Source organism: Rhipicephalus sanguineus, chromosome 3, assembly GCF_013339695.2.
Source record: "Rhipicephalus sanguineus isolate Rsan-2018 chromosome 3, BIME_Rsan_1.4, whole genome shotgun sequence".
Taxonomy (NCBI): domain Eukaryota; kingdom Metazoa; phylum Arthropoda; class Arachnida; order Ixodida; family Ixodidae; genus Rhipicephalus; species Rhipicephalus sanguineus.
The window spans coordinates 158,361,204-158,380,853 of NC_051178.1; positions in this window are offsets into that span (position 1 = coordinate 158,361,204).

The window sequence follows — 19,650 nt, forward strand, 5'->3', positions numbered from 1 at the left end:
TTGTTTAATCACGCACAGGAGAAATCTCACCAGGCACTACCTTGGAGGTAAACAATGGCTGCTAATGGGAATGAGAGACAGAAGAAGTCGGCTTTTAGCTAACACTTACACTTCTACTAACGTTTCCTACTGGAACATGCCAATGGCTGCTAATGGGGAATGAGAGACAGAAGAATTCGGCTTTTAGTTAACGCGCACGCTGCGAATTTTTTATTGTTCAACAACGCACAGGAGAAATCTCCCACCGGCACCACCTTGGAGGTCAAAGCGTAAGACTTGTTACGGACTACTACGATGACGACGATTACGAGGGACGAACGGGTGCCGCCTTAAGGAGCTTCGCCCCTAAAACTACGATAAACCAGGTATCCTGTATCAAAAATCTTCTCAATGTGCACCGAAGTTGTGCTGAATGCGCATGTCAATCCTTATGTCTCTTCTTGGGCGGTGTTCGGTTTCCTGATTTGCGCATTCATCAGTAATCCACTAGAATGATCGAACCAACCCCTAAAATATTCTACTTAACCACCAATACACTACGACAAATCAGGTTCAGTTCATGCGAACGCATTATCGTGGCTTTTTGTTTATTCTTGTTTCCTACACCCGTACTCGCTTTCCTGCATTTGGCAGTCTACCTTCGAAGCTTTATCGTCTATATCCATTTGAATACTATACCTTTCGAGAAATGCATCACCAGCTTATAGTTAAAAACATTTGTACGAGAGCTAACCATAAAGTATTTACCCCTATTTTTACTAACCGAAATAATTTACATAGAGGTAATTACAAATATGTACCTCACGTAATTTTTCCACAGTCATCATACCGGTTCAGGGCCCGAATTCACGAGAACGTCTTACGCTAAAGCAGGTCGCGCGATCGAACCCCGGCCACGGCGGCCGCATTTTCGATGGAAGCGAAAATGCTTGAGGCTCGTGTACTTAGATTTAAGTGCGCGTTAAAGAACACCAGATGGTCAAAATTTCCGGAGCCCTCCACTACGGCGTCTCTATTAATCAAATCGTGGTTTTTGGACGTTAAACCTCAACAATTATTATTATAGTCTCGCGCCTAAAAACTTTTGTCAAATATTATTTCAGCCAATCACGATGCAAGACATATAGTGAGTGTAGTCGGCTGACCAATGGGAAAACTCGCTTAAGAAAGAGAAGTTTTGCGAATGCAGAGCCAGATTTTTGACCAATCGCAGCGCTAAATCTGAGGTGCCCATTTTGTAGAATTAGTCTTGCTGACTGCGGAACCGCCTCAGGACCGCTGTCTTGTTTTCGTCGCTACGCGCGAGTCAATGCCTTTGCCAGGAACTTCTTCAGGGGAGCGAAACTGCTGAAAGTCACTAGACAGTTTTAGAATAGCGTACGCAAAGATAGCGTTCGTTGCGGTCGCCAACTGCTTCCGTCACTTAACGTAGGCCCGCATGAGGATAGCGTACGAGGCATGCGCAGTGGCAACAAAACGCTAACGCAAAGCTTTGCGTACGCTATTCTAAAACGGCCCACTAAGAGGCGAGGTCCGTACTGTATGATGGCTGATCAAGACTCTCCCAGTGACTCGACCGGAACTTGTCGGTGGTTCTGATTGCGACGCGGGGCTTAGAATTGCCGTGGAGGATAACCGTGTTGTCTACTTGAACAATCCCTCGGCTTCTTTCGCCTGACGGCCACCACCAGACGTGACAGTGGGGAACAATAAATGTCGGCACTGACGGTTGCACCTCGCTGCATGAAATCCAGCAGGAGCGGTCTTTGGCAATAACATCACTTTCCCAACGGATCGCGCTGAACGGAATTTCTTTTTTTCAAAGACGAAACCAGATTTTTTTACACCATGCACTGCTGCTGCTTCGATTCCGGCGTGAAATGCAGTATCGCGATTCATCGCCGGTAACAAGGCGGTCCAGGAGACTTTCGCGCTCCTCAGCATACCACTGCAGATTATTCAATGAAGCGATCATTCGCTTGCCTTCCGTCATGTCAGTCCAACTGCATGGGCAACCACCGCCCATGCACTCTCCTTAAGGTGCACGCGCCGATCCGTTTTCATCACTGCGTCCATGCGGGCGAAATGTCGTCATGTAGCGGCGCAAGCGGCCTCCTCGAACGCTCACTGTCACGAAAACCTTAACGGTCTTTTGCGAGCTTACGATGCCACCAGATGACACATCTCAAAGCGAGACACCTTTCTACGTACGTGCACTGCATTTCCCTGCGGATTTCTATGGACGTTCGTGTCTTGCTACAGAGAAGACGGGTAGCCTTTGTTGGACGTCCGCAGCAGTTGTCCGGACGCATGCTGCCAGCCATTTCCAATGGCAGGCTGCGTCCGGACAACTGCTGTGAAAGCCCGACGAAATCTGTCTGATGAATCACACTTCGTTGCTCATACGTCGTGGACGGGTGAAGGACAAGCACCATCTTCAACAACTGACAACAGCGCCGTGCCGCGGAGCTACTGGCAGATAAGGCCGCGCCAGTCCAAGGCATGGATGAATGAATGAATTAACAACTTTATTTATCCCTATTTAAAGGGAAGGGGCAGTTAGAGAGTGGGGGATGGGGGAGGAGCTACTTGAAGTAGGCCTCACCCACCCGCTCAGCCCACTCCAGGATGACCTCCTGAATGTCGGGCCTCGAGCTGCGCTAGAAATTAAGGGTTTCAGGAAAGGTGGAAGAGGGCGTTTAGGGCGGTCCCTCATGATGTGGTTTAAATCTGCTCTCGAAGAGGTCTTGTAAATTCTGCGCCTCTTTCACAGTCCGAGGAATGTCCATCACTATAGGAATGGTAATGGATATGTTGACTTCGTGTTTACAGTCGTAACTTGGCTTTAAAAAATTGGTTCAAAGACTTTCAAATTCGTCCTCGTAATAATGCGGAGTATATATTCGCGGCAATAATCAGATTAACCAAAAACAACCCAGTGGTCACACTGAGCATCCCGTCTCTCCTCAAAATTAATTGTGTAGTGCACTGCACACCTGACGGTAAAAGCCGAAAGGTTTATAATTACCGCACGAGTTACGATATATAATTGAGTGATATGCAGACTTCCAGCGTAGGTAAATGAATTTTCCAAGATGTAGCTGCGCAGAAGCCGAACCTTTTCTGTGGGTAATTATGGAAGTAAATACGCATTACCCTAAATATTACTTGGCTTAATGCGGCTTAATTGCCTTACCTTTAAGCCTCACTTGCATTTTATAGACGTCTTTGAATACGAACTTGCAACTTCGGTGCCCTTTATATTGCTTAGTCACGTGAGTTGCGATATGTGTTCATATCTATATGTGTTTAGTTTCCCTTTTGCCCTGAGGCAACAGGAGAATGCAGCCGGCGTCGATTGAGCGGGAAAGGGCGGACTATGTGCGTTGAGAGTGGGGTACACAGACTAAATATATCATCATTGCTGTGATCTAAATTTGGAAGATTGTGCGAGGTTCATTCCAGCAGTACACAAGCATTTTTAGAACGTATGTGACTCGGCTGTAGTGGAGAGGAGGAAAATTCCCCCCGAGGACGAAATATGAAAGATGGGGTGGGGGGAGAGCGCCCCTCCCTCCCACTCCTCACGCCGTCTTCCTCTCTACCCGTATTTGACGCATCAGTATAGACAACGCCTCCTCTAGAAAGATGCCTGCGGCGTCACTCGCTATCCCATTGTAGCCGTCCTGCCGTGAGTTGTGGTGGCTTGTCGAGAGATAGCGCCACATTCTCTCCTATTGTTTTCAATGGGGTTAGGGGTTTGTGTGGCGTCGGGGTGGTAGTGTGCGCATGCGCGCATGTGTGTTGCAAGCGGCCACCGCAAGGATCGCTAGCTACTGCCCTCTATGACACGACGAAGGAGGGAAACGGAAGGGCAGCAGGCTTTTGGCTCACGCGGCAGGCATCTTTCTAGAGGAGGCGTCGGTATGGAGTGACGGGTATCTGGGCTGTTTCTTTCTTTTTTTTAACACGAAAGTGTTCTATGCCGGGGTCCACCAAGTACATCAGTCACGGATATGACGTTGATAAAATGGACGCCAACGGGTGAGAAAGAAAAAACCCAGAAAATTCGGCAGATCCCACGCGTTGTGGGAATCGGTTTCATGCGAAGCAGTCAGGGAGTACTTTTATACTGTATTTTATGGCTTTGAGCAAAGCGTTACGAGGTGTATCAGCGTGTTTTTGTAAGTGTAGTAGCTGTGTGCACATCGTAGGCTTACAGGCACGTCGACAACACTGGAGTTGAAAGGTTAACGTAACGTCAGTTCTCACGTTAGAGTACACACGTTAGAGTACAACGCGCGGGGCGTTGGGGATAGCCCGGAGTGGCGACAGCATGGCGTGCAACGGCAGCATAGCTCATGGCTTCCGGCGCAGGTGGCGGCGGTGCAGCAACTCCCAGCGAATGCTGAATTTCCTCGCGAACGACGTCGGCTATGGAATGCACTTGGGATTGCGAAGCAGGAAACATCTTTCGGAGCTCTTCGCGCACGACCGCCCTTATCGTCTCACGCAAGTCGTCGGAGCCCAGCGCATGTGCTTCCCCGTAGTTCGTCGTCGGCATACGGCGGTTGTATTGCCTCGTACGCATTTCTAGGGCCTTTTCAATCGTTGTGGCCTCCGAACTGAACTCCGCGACTGTCTTGGGCGGGTTGCGTACAAGTCCGGCAAAGAGCTCTTGCTTCACTCCCCGCATCAGGAAACGAAGCTTTTTTTCTTCTGACATAGCCGGGTCCGCGTGCCGCAACAGTCGGGTCATTTCTTCGGTGTACATCCCGATGCTTTCATTCGGGAGCTGTACACGGGTCTCCAACAGCGTTTCGGCTTTTTCCTTGCGGACGACGCTGCCGAAGGTGTCCAAAAATGTGGCGCGAAAAAGGTCCCAGTTCGTCAGTGTGGCTTCTCTGTTCTCGAACCATGTCCGAGCGGTGTCTTCTAGCGCGAAATACACGTGCCGTAGTTTGTCTTCACTTGCCCAATTGTTGAAAACAGCGACCCGGTCGTACCTTTCCAGCCAGCTCTCTGGATCTTCGAGCGACGACCCGTGGAAGGTTGGCGGCTCCCGGGGCTGATGCAGCCGGATTGATGTTGGGTCGGTCATCGTTACAGTCGAGGTCAGGGTGTTAGGTTGCCTGGCGTTGCCGGGAAGAGATCCGTACTCTGGCTTTAGTCCTAGCTGCCGGCGGCTAGTTCGACGATCCGGGTTTTCTTTGCCGTCGTCCTCCTCGCGGCTTGGGCTTGGGTCAGCGCTTCGCGGGGGCGTCCGGATCATGGAAGCAGCAGCACCTCCACCAGATGTCACGTGGTCGTGACGTCGACGAAGACAGCAGTCGGCGTTTGCAGGATGAAACTGTTTATTTGGCCGAACTTGTGGCCGAGAAACTGAGAACTAGAACTACAGCAATACACGCTGTACAATGATAGCGGCGAACAGGGCGTCGTCCGTCGATCAACTGACCAGCGCTGAAGCGCGTCGGCATTTAAACATGTGCCGTCGAATGTTCCAGCGTTATCGCTGGCTGTCGTGCAAATTCTAGAATAAGCGCGAGTGTGCGCGTCTTGCGCGCAATCTTAACAAAACGATCTACAATGATCGCGAAGGCTCTGGAACAATGAGGCGCGGTTCGCGCTGAGCGTTGCTGACAGTCTTTGTGGCCGAAAACCGAATGCAGCAAAAGTAATAAAGAAACGCACGTGGCAGTATTATCGAAACTAAGTGCACTTTTTGGTGCAGTCACGTGAGTATCATACGTAACTCTCGTTAATGTGTTCCTCCGGGGTCGAGCAATGCTTCAATATAGCTTGCTGAATCATAGGAATACAAATGTAATGTTTATTCGACTGCTATAAAAGCGGAGCCAACACTGTAACCACAGAAGTTAATCTGACATGACGCCTCTATCGTAGGAGTACATATGTAGTGTGTGTTGCGTTCTTTAAAAACTTTATAGCCAGCAACACAACCACAATTGACGTTTCACCGACATTACGCCTGCATAGGCTGTTTTTCCAAACCAGTTCATAGACCTGGCTGGCTCTGCGGTAGAATACCTGATTGCCACACCGAATGCTTGGGTTCGATTCCTGCTGGGATCCTAGTTTTTATTCTTTCCATTCGTCGGGTCAACGCTGCCGATGTCGGTTTTTCCTGACGCTCTCGCATTTAAATTACCAATGTCTGTTCTCGTCGTTGCCCCGTCACGGTGGTCTAGTGGTTATGGCGCTTGACTGCAGACCCGAAGGTCGAGGGATCGAATCCCGGCTACGGTGGCTGCATTTTCGATGGAGGCGAAAATGTTTGAGGCCCGTGTACTTAGATTTAGGCGCACGTTAAAGAACCCCAGGTGGTCGAAATTTCCGGAGTCTTCCACTACGGCGTCTCTCATAATCATATCGTGGTTTTGAGACGTTAAACCCCACATATTATTATGTTCTCGTCGTTCCTGGGTAGATATAAACTGTCAATCACCTGTGGCGCATATCCGCATACCGCGGTCCGTGGTATACTGATATGTGCCACGCGTGTCTGGAGGAAGGGGTTTGACGACGTACGTGAAAGGATTTTCACGTTATTCATGTTATGACCAGACAGTCAAATTCGTCGATCACTCCTACCCTCCAATGCCAATTTTGGTCTACACCAAGTTAAGGAGGCGATCACGAGATCACCCAGACGTAGGCGGCTAGATAGATAGATAGGTAGATACGTAGATAAAAACGCTAAAATTGTCAAAGGTTCACTAAGAAATGCTTCACATTTAAAAAAAGCCGGCAGATCCCACGCATTGTGGGAATCGATGTAATGCGAAGCAGCCAGCAAGGAGCTGCATACATCGTCTTGTATGTCAGTGAGGAAAATGTGTGTCATGGTTATCACGTTAACACCTATTGTTTATGTTCGTCACACAGTAACGTCGCGCAATACCAACTTCGGGGTAGACCAAGCTCGGGGTCTACCCCGGCTTCGGGGTAGCGCCAGCGCACCATGAGCGCGGTACGTAGGTCATGCTGTAAATGACATGTGTTTCATGACTTTCATGTTAACTCGTGTTATTTACGTTCGTCACACAGTCACATCGTAAGATACCAATTTCGGTGTATATCAAGCTAGCGAAACGGCCGCCAGTGCAACATGAGCGTGGCACGTAAGTCATGCTGTAGATGACATGCGTGTCATGATTTTCATGTTGACTCGTGTTATTTATGTTCATTACGCAATCACGTCGCGAGATACCAATTTCGGGGTAGATCAAGCTAGCGAAACGGCCTCCAGCGCCCCATGAGCGTGGCACGTAAGTCATGCTGTACATAACATGCGTGTCATAATTTTCGTGTTAACTCGTGGTATTTATGTTCGTCACACAGTCACGTCGCAAGATACCAATTTCGGTGTATATCAAGCTAGCGAAGCGGCCGCCAGCGCACCATGAGCGTGGCACGTAAGCCATGCTGTACATGACATGCGTGTCATAATTTTTGTGTTAACTCGTGGTATTTATGTTCGTCACACAGTCACGTCCGAAGATACCAATTTCGGGATAGATCAAGCTAGCGAAACGGCCGCCAGCGCCCCATGAGCGTGGCACGTAAGTCATGCTGTAGATGACATGCGTGTCATGATTTTCATGTTAACTCGTGTTATTTATGTTCATTACGCAATCACGTCGCGAGATACCAATTTCGGGGTAGATCAAGCTAGCGAAACGGCCGCCAGCGCCCCATGAGCGTGGCACGTAAGTCATGCTGTACATAACATGCGTGTCATAATTTTCGTGTTAACTCGTGGTATTTATGTTCGTCACACAGTCACGTCGCAAGATACCAATTTCGGTGTATATCAAGCTAGCGAAGCGGCCGCCAGCGCACCATGAGCGTGGCACGTAAGTCATGCTGTACATGACATGCGTGTCATAATTTTCGTGTTAACTCGTGGTATTTATGTTCGTCACACAGTCACGTCCGAAGATACCAATTTCGGGATAGATCAAGCTAGCGAAACGGCCGCCAGCGCCCCATGAGCGTGGCACGTAAGTCATGCTGTACATGACATGAGTGTCATGATTTTCATGTTAACCCGTGTTATTTATGTTCATTACGCAATCACGTCGCGAGATACCAATTTCGGGGTAGATCAAGCTAGCGAAACGGCCGCCAGCGCACCATGAGCGTGGCACGTAAGTCATGCTGTACATGACACGCCTGTCATAATTTTCGTGTTAACTCGTGGTATTTATGTTCGTCACACAGTCACGTCCGAAGATACCAATTTCGGGGTAGATCAAGCTAGCGAAACGGCCGCCAGCGCCCCATGAGCGTGGCACGTAAGTCATGCTGTACATGACATGCGTGTCATGATTTTCATGTTAACTCGTCTTATTTATGTTCGTTACACAGTCACGTCGCAAGATACCAATTTTGGTGTATATAAAGCTAGCGAAACGGCCGCCAGCGCACCATGAGCGGGGACGTAAATCATGCTGTACAATGACATGTGTGTCATGATTTTCATGTTATGACTTGTCATTGATGTTTGTCATGCCGTCCTGTTACGCCATACCAATTTTGGTGTACATTCGATTAACCAAGCGACCAGCAGAGCACAAAGTCGTAGGCGGCTAGATAGATAGATAGATAGATAGATAGATAGATAGATACGCTCAAAGTCGCAGAAGTTCGCTAAGAAATGCTTCGCATTTAAAAGGCTCCGCCGCTGGAAATCGAACCCACGACTTTGCGGCCGCGACGGTAAGCGCACGACGCTCAGCGGGCTAAACTACCATGGCAGATACTGGACACTTCACGAACGTGCCTTATATCTTTCACACATTCTCTCTCCCACTGTGCTCTGTGTTGGCGGTGTAGGTAGGCGAGGCGGAGCGGAGCGGGGCGGTGCCACCATCTCGGAGAGGTGAAAAGAATAATAGTATACGTTGTTGGGCTAGTTGGTTCATAATCTTCAAAATTGGCTAGCGCGAAAATCGACAAGGACTGAGAAGGAACACTGATGTACAGGACAGGCGCTACTCGCAACTAAGCTTTATTCAGAAACGTCTTCCTACATATATACACAGCCGAGTGGCGCGCGCAGGCGCAATGCACATGACAGTCGACAATGCTAATGAGGATCGGGATACCAAAACATATTCGCATCATAACCAAGTATCTAAGAACAGTCTTTCCTTACTGCGCAGAACAACAGAAATGTCACTGATGCAATCACAATCTTTCTTTTTAATGTGATAAACCTCCATTAGTTCTCTCGCCAGCGCATTCCCACTTCTGCCCAGAATTCGAATGCTAGACAGCACTGGCTCACAGGTACAGGTCCTACAATGCATAGGCAGATGAAAAGTCAAATTATTTTTAACAGATCGCTCGTGTCAACGTATGTTATACAGCATGACGGGAGAGGGAAATAGCGATCGGGCCTCACCCAATGCAAAAAACATAACTGGTGGGCCGTTTAAAGATTCCAACCCATTACAATGTGCTGAGCCATAATTCTTCATCGTCATCAGTCGTCGCGTCTACAAAGTGCACATAATGCCTTACAGATGTGTAGCTGGTGCCTCGCTTCTCCACAGAATGACGAATAATGGCTTAGTAGGTGCTTCCTAACTTCACAAAAATTGTGATTTATGGCGTAGTGGGTACCTTTCTAGTGTACTTGTATTGTAGCCCCAAGAGAGCTTAACGGGCTCTAGAAACGCCGCTCTTCCAGCTTTCGCTGTGACTGTGCTGCGGTTTCAGCGCAGGCCTGGCGTTTTTTGCCAATTTTAGGATTTAATTTTAGAGTCTATGGGCCGTACACAGGGAAAACAAAAAAATTAGCAGATAGTACGTTTTATGGAGAGTTTTATAAAATAATTTCTGCATTTGATCGATAATTTTCTTTTGTAAAATAATTCCCGAAAACACGACAATTTACTCAACTTTACCTACGCCCTAAGGAGTAAAAAAATATAAAGCTCCTACAAGGAACTGCCCTATAATCACGGTAACGCAATAAAGCCAGTGTTGGAAGCATTTCTGGGACGGTATATTTATAGCGAATCTTTTTTTCGTACCTGATTTTCCAACATTTCCTGAAGTTCAAATGGCGCTCACGTGCCCAAAAGTTTTTTGCCGCTCAAAGTATTTTGGAAAAATACTGTATTACTAATGTCTATATGTGTGTAATTTTCTCAGATTTTTTTAGAGAAAACTGATTTTTGTTGAGCGCCCCGACTGGGACAGTTGGCGTGGAATGACCCTTCTCTCAGTCCTGGCCACAGTGCTTGTCCCTTAGCACACATTTTAAGGAGAATTTCGCCTTGCGTTTTGTGCAGCTCCAACTGTATACTGCTTGCACTTTTTAGCATCCTAACTCTCGCTCCCTCAAGGTGTACGTTGCCTGAAAGAAACGATCGAGGTACATACATATTCCGACTTTTCGTGACCTTCAAGAAAGTTTGGTTTAGAATGCTTAGCGAGTACAGAACAGTTGTCGGGAAAATGAGGAAAAGACAACAGTACTGTGAGTACCAGCTCTGGTCACGACTCCGACCCAGCAACCGAGTTGCATTAAATGCTGCGACACACCTATACCGCTTACCCACACTGCACCCGCATCGGGTGTTGGGTATGCGATCGTGACCAGAGCCGACGAGAGATTTGTGAAGCCATGCGCATACACGGGGAGGCAGAAAGATGCGTATTGTGATCGCCCTCACAATAAAAGAGATTAGCTTCTTGCAATGTTGCATGCGCGACACATAGCTTGGCAAGTGTACGTAATGGCGACGATCCGTTTAGCTGTTCTTAACAGCAGAACAGTCTAAGCCGGCCGTAATCTGTCCAACACAAAGAAAAAAAATTTCGGCAGATCCCACGTACCGTGGGAATCAATGTTATGCGAAGCATGCGCGTGATGGTGACTGGCGTAATTTTTCACACTGAGCGAAACGTTGCGGAATGACGCTAGACAAATGTGGATGTGGTATACGCACAGTCATATGTTGAAGAGTATATGTATTATATAACCAGTTGTTTACTGTTGCGTAACGATGCCAACATGGGTGTTACCAACACCAGACGCGCGGTAAGCTGATATGTAGTGCTTATATTCTTCAATACTGGATTGCGCGAATCCGAACAGGACAAAGAAAGAACAAAGATGCACAGGACAGCCGTTACTCGCAACTAAGCTTCATTGAGGAAAGTTTCCCTAGATATACACACAGCCGAGTGGCACGCGCAGGCGCACTGCACGTACGTTACAGTCACAGTTATAGTTGTTATGCTTATACTTGTTCGTTATGACGGACACGCACGCAAGTTTCACGAACCCGTGTGTACGTGTAGAAGGGGTTCTTCACAGTTCTTGAACAAGGTCATCATCCCCGTGATCAGTGAGCACCAGCAGCTGGACCGGACTTGTTTATCGGATCCGTTTGCGATCGCGGCTACGATGGGTCTAAGTGTAGTGAAGTACGAGGTATAGCACAGCTGGTGGAAATCCTGGATGCCTCTTACGATGAAATGATCTATGCCTCCTGTCCTGGACGTGACAGCAAGATTTCTTGATGCCCTGTCCACATTCAAGCCGTCTTTCTCGCAGTATAAAGACCAGGCGTTGTTGGGTCTTGATAAATAAATATTGAAGTCACTGGTAATGATGAGAGGCCTGGCTCTCTCGGCAGATTTATTGTAGGAAGCATTGACCCCGATATCTGCGTAATCAACGTGGTCCACGTTGCAGACCACGTGAACGAGTGCATGGTAGTTGAGCGTCTTCCAGGGATGTTATGTCTTAAGCTTCCCCACTTCCTTGCGTTCGCCGCTGTGGCGTAGTGGTTACGGTGCTCGGCTGCTGACCCGAAGGTCGCGGGTTCGGTCCCGACCGCGGCGGTCGCATTTCGATGAAGGCAAAATGATAGATGCCTGTGTACTGTGCGATCTCGGTGCACGTTAAAGAATAGCAGATGGTCAAAATTTCCGGGGCCCTTTGCTGCGGCGTCTCTTATAATCATATCGTGGTGATGGGACACAGAATCCCTACAAAAAATTGGCCGGATATCTGCGTGCTTCGCTGCAAATGTCGTTTAAAGACGATAGAAGCGGCGCTGCGTGAGATATGGACGCCATCTGGCAATACGTCGGGAAACATGAGTGCTGTGTTGCGGGCTGGTAGTCCCGGCGCAGCAGCAGGCGAAGACCGGAGGTGACCAACGCGACCGGCGGGGACGCCAGCCAGCCCGAACACGCGGATACGTAGATAGAAACGCCCAAAGTGCCTGAGGTTCGCTGAGAAATGCTTCGCATTTGAAAAAGTGTTTGAGCCGGTGCCGAACCCAGGCATTCTGTGTGACAGTGAAATATTCTACCACAGAGTTACGTCAGTTTTTTAAAATTTATTAAAGATCTATGCCAGGGCTCGAAACATTTTAGTAAAATGACCCTCTACAGGCGTCATGTTGGGAGAGTGATGGCAGACGTGTACAGTCGCACCAAGCGTCAAGCAATGTGAATTGCATAAGGAGCGGCTGGTTTAGAGCTTCCCACCCATTACAAACGGCTCAGCCGCAATGATCAGCAGCGCCACAGCATCAACAAAGTGTGCAGCAAAGTAAGCGTGCCTATTGCCTTGCAGACGCATACTAGGTATACATCGCTACTTCGAAAAATGATGATGATCCATGGCGCAGTGGGTACATTGCATCGTAACATGTTCGCGTCACATATGGCTCACTTGCAAACTTACGTTGAAGTGTACTGATGTTCAGGTGAAATGTAAAAAAAAAAAAAGCTTAGATTGCACTGGAGGCGCAATGATCGAGACAGCTGAGCTGATGGGCAGTTATAGATAGTCCTGGTTGTTGCTGTTTTGTCATGTTTTACAAATTCGGCAGAACGTTGTTTGAGTATATCCTGCCTTTTTTTGCTTCAGTATACGAGCACCTTGCGAACATCGCTTCCGTGTTTGTTGGCAATGGACATGGTCCACCGCGGACGTCTGCCAAGCCCGGCAGCGTCAGCGGCATAGGCATGCGCAGGGTTCCCCTTCAGGTGGGGCGAAGGTTCGTCGCAGCGCCCCCCTCCCAATTATGTCAATGTATGGCACTGACATTGCCCCCCCCCCCCGAGTCGCAGCGCCCCCCTCCATATTATTTCAATGTATTGGGCTTACTTTGCGCCCCCCCCCCCCCCCCGTGCGCACGCCTATGATCAGCGGCGGCTACATCCAGGAAGAGTACGGGCCCATTCAGCGAGTCTGGCAGTGAGGGCACACACATCTCACTGAGCAGCGAGGAGCCTTCCGACGACGACTTCGAGCTTGTCATGAGCCTTAAGGCGAAGAGGCGGAATACCAGAACATCTTCCTCATCGAGTACGTTGAACGAGAGAGCGCGAAGGAGACGAGTGACAAACACCATCCTTTTTGTTCCTGTGGTCCCCGACGGCACCATGAAGCGACTCAACAGGCAACCTGTTTCGATACTGCTAGAGGGTATGGTGCCAAATGAGATCACTGACATCCGAGTGAACACGCGTAAGAACCTCTTGGCGTTCGGTGTTTCACATGCTGCCGCAATGAACACGCTGCGCAGCGTTAACGAGCTGGATGGAATGAACGTTCGTTCCTATATCCTTGTGGGCTCTAACATTGTCACTGCGGTCATCTACTACGTGGATGCTAGCATTCCCTACTCCGAATTCGATGTTCTTGTCAAGCCAGCCAATGAGGCCAGTGTCATCGCGAAAGTTGCCCGCTTGGGCAACTCACGGTGCTTGAATGTTCAAAGGCGACTCTTTTCCTACGCACGTAGAGGTGGGCCACTTTCGACATCCTGTGCGACCTTTTGTACGGGAGCCACTACAATGTCACAAGTGAATGAGGCTTGGCTACGTGAGAAGTGTATGCGAGAATAACACACTGTGTTCTCGCTGTGCGGAGACCCATTCAGCAGACGACTGCAAAGCAACTACCCTCAAATGTACGAATTGTCATGAATCACATGCAGATTCGTCGAAAGAATGTCCAAGAATAAAAAGGGAGAGAACAGTACTGAAACAAATGGCGATGGACCACTGTTGTCATCGGGAGGCTTCCAAAACCGTCAGAAAGAGGAGAAATCGTCGCCGCATTTCATTAAAGAATGTCGCTTGCCTTGCTTCTGCAGCGACCCTCTACCGCCCTTGTCTTCCAGACCGATGACGATCAGCAGCTCATCCCACACGCCAACGACCAGTATTGCTGCTGTTGATTCAGTTTGGCCTTCATCGCCGAAGTCACAGCCACCTGCAACTTCCAAGTCTACATCAGCAGCTATAACCTCCGAACTGGCCGTCTAAAAACTGTCTGAGGAAGACAAAGAAGACCTCGCAATGTTTCGAGCGCTGCTGGATGTAGTGCGAAAGCTGTGCAGCAACCTGAAATTACCGCTGGCTCAGAGTGCACTACAAGTACTGGATGCTCTAAATCCAGTACGAAAAGGGAGCCGCCCGGCGACCTAACAGCTTGTCGCTATTAGTGGGTCGTAGTATGCCTTGAGGCGCTCACGTTGACAATGTCGCGCCCTCGACGGCGCATGTCTGAAGATGGTTTGACGGATTCGATCAGGAAGTTGACCGGGGATGTGCGCTCGACAACACGGTAGGGGCCTTCGTGTTTCGGCAGCAGTTTTGAAGGAAGGCCACTTGCAGTGGTAGGGACCGAGAGCCATACGAGCGCTCCAGGGAGGAACGTGGGCTCAGAAGTGGTGGTGCCATCATGAATGCTCTTCTGCAGCTCTTGCTCATGCGTCGTAAATGTCTTGGCAAGCTCGCGACACTCTTCAGCAAGCCTGGCTGTGTCAGAAATAGGCGCACACTCCTATGGATCCGGAGGGTGAGAAACCAGTAGTGCTCTGAGGGGCTGTGTTATAGGCGTAGGGGACGAAGGGCAGAATGGCATCCCAATAGGTGTGATCGGCGGCGACGTATATTGAGAGCATGTCGCCGAGCGTGCGGTTAAATCGTTCGGTTAAGCAATTCGTCTGCGGTGGTAAGCAGTAGTCTTGCGGTGAACAGCATGGCACTCTTTGAGAATGGCTTCCACGACTTCCGACAAGAAGACACGGCCTCGCTCGCTGAGAAGCTCTTGGGGTGGACCGTGACGCAGTATGAATCGGTGCAAAAGGAAGGAGGCAACATCGGCCGCTGTAGCCGCTGGGAGGGCGGCGGTTTCGGCGTATCGCGTTAGATGGTCAACAGCGACGATGGCCCAGTGGTTACCAGCCGAAGTCAGAGGAAGTGGTCCATACAAATGGATGCCCACGCGCCCAAACGGACGGTTAGGTCAAGGTAATGGTTGTAGACCTGCTGGCGACACGTGCGTTGCAGGTTTTCGGCGTTGGCAATCGAGGCAGGAGCGAACGAACTTCTGCAGGTAGCGGTACATCCCTCGCCAGAAGTATCGTTGTCGAATGCGGTGGTAAGTTTTGGATACCCCATAGTGCGCGCATTGCAGGTCAGAGTGGAAGGCCTCGCTTATTTCAGGACGCAGACTGCGGGGTATCACTTGTAGCCACTGACGGCCGTCGGCGTTGTAATTGCGTTGGTGCAGTAGGTCGTCACGAATGGCGAAATGATGGGCTTGACGACGCAACGCGCGAGTGGATGGTGTTGCCGACGGATCAGTGAGCAAGCCTATCAGCGAGGCGATCCATTTATCCTTGCGCTGTTCGGTAGCGATGGTGTGAACGTCGATAGAAGAAACAACATTGTTAGGTACCGAGCAGGGGGCATCGTCGTCAGGCAAGGGGGAGCGCGAGAGGTCGTAGGCGTCAGCATGCTGGCGTCCGTTGCGGTACATCACGCGAATATCGTAGTCCTGTAGGCGAAGTGCCCAGCGGGCGAGACGGCCTGAGGGATCCTTCAATGACGACAGCCAGTATAGTGCATGATGGTCGGTGACGACATCAAATGATCGACCATACAAATAAGGTCGAAACTTTGTAAGGGCTCAGGTGATCGCCAGGCACTCTTTTTCCGTCACTGTGTAATTGGTCTCGGCTCTGGTAAGCGTACGGCTTGCGTATGTCACGGCATATTCGGGGAACCCTGGTTTGCGCTGCGCAAGGAAGCGCCGAGGCCTACACCGCTGGCGTCCGTGTGTACCTCCGTTGGGGCCGTAGGATCGTAGTGGCGTAGTATGGCAGGAGACGTCAACAAACGACGGAGCTGTGCGAACGCGTCGTCACACTCCGACGACCACGTATCTAGGGGTCCGTTACTTCCAAGGAGCTTCGTCAGCGGCGATATGATGGTGGCAAAGTTTCGTATGAAGCGTCGAAAGTACGAACACAGTCCTACGAAACTGCGCAGTTCTTTGACGGACGTAGGTTTGGGAAATTCGGCCACGGCCCGAAGCTTGGCCGGAACGGGAAAGATTCCGTCCTTGGACACGACGTAGCCGAGGATTGTCAGCTGGCGTGCTGCAAATCGGCACTTCTTCAGATTCAATTGGAGGCCAGCGTTGCGCAAACGCGTCAAAACATGCCGCAGACGTTGGAGATGCGTGGAGAAGTCTGGAGCGAAGACCACGACGTCGTCCAGGTAACACAAGCACGTATACCATTTCAAGTTGCGCAGAACGGTGTCCATCATGCGCTCGAAGGTCAGACGAAACGGCACAGACGAAACGGCATGACGTTGAACTCGTACAAGCCGTCGGGAGTGACAAAGGCATTCTTCGGTCGAGCGTCATCCGCCATGGGTACTTGCCAGCACCCCGAGCGCAAATCAAGAGATGAAAAGAATTCGGCTCCTTGCAGGCTGTCAATCGCGTCGTCGATTCGCGGCAGCGGATAAACATCCTTGCGAGTGATCTTGTTGAGCCGTCGGTAGTCCACACAGAACCGCACGGAACTGTCCTGCTTCGCAACGAGAACAACGGGAGACACCCATGGGCTGTCCGAGGGCCGAATAACGTCACGTCGAAGCATATCGTCGACTTGCTCATTAATGACCCGGCGTTCTGCGGGAGACACGCGATATGGACGTTGCCACAGTGGTGGTTGAGCGCCAGTGTCGATGCGATGCGTAACAGCGGAGGTGCGGCCGAGAGAAGTTTGCCCGACATCGAAAGAACGAAATTCTTCCAGCAGGCACAGAACGCTGGACCGATGTGAGGTTGTCAGCAATGGAGGACCTAAACACATCGGCAGGTGACGAATCGGACGTGGAAACAGCACTGAGAGTACGGGAACTGGGACAGTGCGTGTCATCGGGTGCGTCCAGAACTTGTGCGTCTTCGAGGGGTTCCACTCTGCCGAGACATTCCCCTCGCACCAACGTAACAATGTATGGAGATGGGTTGTTAACAAAAATAGAGGTGCTGCGCTGAGTGACTTGGACGGTCGCGAAAGGTTCCGGCAAGCCTCTCCTTGTGCAAACGTGGTCAGATGGCGAAATGAGTGCAATGCTGTCCGAGAGACCGGCGCAGTCGACTGACACAACCGTCGACGACTTTGGAGGTACTTTGGTATCGTCTTTGACGAGGATCTTGCTCGATACCGATGAAGTGTCTGCCGGCGTCAAATCTGAGAACGGGGGGAGTTCGATTTCGGCTGGTGCGCAATGAATTACGGCGTCGTGACGGGAGAGAAAATCCCATCCCAGGATGACGTCGTGAGAGCATGCAGCAATTATAATGAACTCGACGTCGTACAGAACGTCCTGAATGAGCGACGCGAGCTGTGCATGTTGCTGTAGGATGAATAATCTGGGAGCTGGCTGTACAGAGAGACATCCCTGAAAGTGGCGTCCTCACGTTTCGTAGTAATCGGCTCAATTTTCGGTCCATAACGGATGCGGCGGCTCCAGTGTCGACAAGGGCAGATGCAGGAACACCGTCGACAAACACGTCTATGACGTTCGATGGGCTTCGTTGAGGGCTTTCGCAGTTCGAGAGCGTCGCACCCTTGCCTCGTGGACTGCGACGACTAGTTTTCCTGGTCGCGTGCGACTGGACGTGGGCGCATCGGCGACAGTGAGCGACGGCGTGGAGAAGGAGAGCGCTGAGTAGATGGAGCTTGTCGTGATGTCGGTGACAGAGGCGTAGGTGGGGCGTAAAATGTGCGGTTTGACTGGCTGGTGGCGGGCGACACGACTTGAGGCGGCTGGACGCGATTGCAATAACGCGCCACGTGGCCGGCGTAACCGCATGCGAAGCATATGGGGCGGTTGTCAGGTGTGCGTCATCGGTTTGCTGGAGCAAGGCCCGCCCTTGACGTGATTGGCGGGGTGGCGACTGATATGACTGCATCGTGGGTTGCGGTCGTGGCCTCTGCATGACGTCGGCGTAGGTAGCTGGCACAGCCGCTTCGAAGAACTGACGTCTTGCGACGTCTTGCGACGGCTTCGGCGTGACTGTGTGGGGCTGCCGTAGGTATTACTGGGGACGTCCTTGCGACAACTTGTGCGTAACTCAGTGGTGCAGGAGCCGGATGGTACTGGTAGTACTCGGGCATGACCTCCGCGATTTCCTGCTCAATCGCTCGACGGAGGGGAGTTGGTCAATTTTCCTGCCTCGTCCGATTTATTGGGGACACTCACGCGTTCATAGATCGCGAGCCAGTGCTCCACGTCGGTGCCATCTGCGCCAGTGAAGACTGGGGGGTCGCGGATACGAGGGACACTGGGACAAGTAGTCGGAGCAGGAGGCGGCGTTTGCTGAGTGGCGTCTTCCGGCATGGTAGATGGCACGGTACGGGATCGAAGCTCCAGGGGCATCGAATGGAGACCGAAGTTGTGGTGACGGTAAAGCACTCTCCACCACTGTGTAAAGGTAAAGGCGTTTATTGACGGCGGGATTGACGGCGACGGTGCTCAACGATGACAGTCACGACGGAGCGCAGACTCGCAGACTCTCACAAGCACGAGCACGAGGGGCGTGCTCTCCCAGAAGAGACGATGAGGGCGACCCACTAGAAGGCGCTCGAAACGACGACCCATTAGAGCGTTCTAATGCTTCTCGACACCCTTGATTCCGCAGTGACTGGGAACCCACTGAAATGCCACGTGATGACCTGACTTCGTAGCTTCTGAAAGCTCTTTCAAGATCGCGTATACTATACGTATATCTATTTTTCCTGAAGTGGCGCATTTTCCCCACACGCAAGAGCCGCCAGGGAATCCGTTATTACGACCCACCTTCTGGGCGTCATTGACAGTTTAATAAAGCCGATGGCTAGCAAAATAGCTACAAGCTCCGATGTTGTTGAAGAGGATTGTTTCACAGACCACAAAAGCTGTCATGCCCTACGCGTTAGATTCAAGCTTTATGCAATGTGGTAGCGAAACTTCCATACAAGCCCATGTGTCAAGAAGTTAGGAGCTGGTTGCCAGCGTCACCGCCTAAGTATCGTGGAGACCAGGGCCGTAGCCAGGGAGTGGGAGTGGAGTGGGGGGGTTGAGCCCCCCCCCCCCCCGAAATTTTTGAATTTTGCATGTTTATACATACACGCACACATACAAACGCACGCACGAACATGCATGAAGTTTGGTTGATCCCCTCACCCCTCGAAAAAATTTCTGGCACTGCTACTGGTGGGGACAACCAACAAGCACAAAAATTAAACAATAAAATATGGCGTCACAAACGGAAGCGGCAGTGACGTGCGCTTT